This window comes from Penaeus monodon, chromosome 25 (genome assembly GCF_015228065.2).
Source record: "Penaeus monodon isolate SGIC_2016 chromosome 25, NSTDA_Pmon_1, whole genome shotgun sequence".
Taxonomy (NCBI): domain Eukaryota; kingdom Metazoa; phylum Arthropoda; class Malacostraca; order Decapoda; family Penaeidae; genus Penaeus; species Penaeus monodon.
The window spans coordinates 8,535,214-8,535,801 of NC_051410.1; positions in this window are offsets into that span (position 1 = coordinate 8,535,214).

A 588-nucleotide genomic window follows, 5' to 3' on the forward strand; every position below is an offset into this window, starting at 1 on the left:
CTCATATAAAGCTAACATCACCAACCACAGGTGTGTTATCCTGGTGACGGTATCAGCAAAAGAAGAAACTATGTTCAGAGAACCATTTACCAAAAGTCAAAATGCGTTCCCTAGAGTAACCCAAAAGGTACCCACAAAAACAATGCAAAAAGTACTCCGAAAAAAAGTCCCGAAAGTAATCCACGACCCAAAGAAACGCACCATTAATAATAATAATCATGCACATGTAAGTGTTCGCCCCGCATGACCTTGGATGTATGGTGTCATGGGCGCAGCCACGGGAGAAGAAGCGAGGGACTGCGGGCGTCTCCTTAATTAGGGTTGACAAAAATGTGTCAGAATTAAGTACAAAAAGAGGTTTTTGTCCTAACCCGTAGCAATTTATCTGATAAAGAGTCATCAAGGCCCTTTGACCAAGTCCGGAAGTACACATTTGAAGGAGTCATGTGCAAGTCACGTTCTCAGGCCTGCTTGGAGCTTGCAAGGACGAGTAATTAATGGCTTGGGGACCCTACGCGCTAATCACCACCATGCAATCTTGTGCATAGTGCTGAAACATGCATATGCGGGATGCACGGTTACATGATG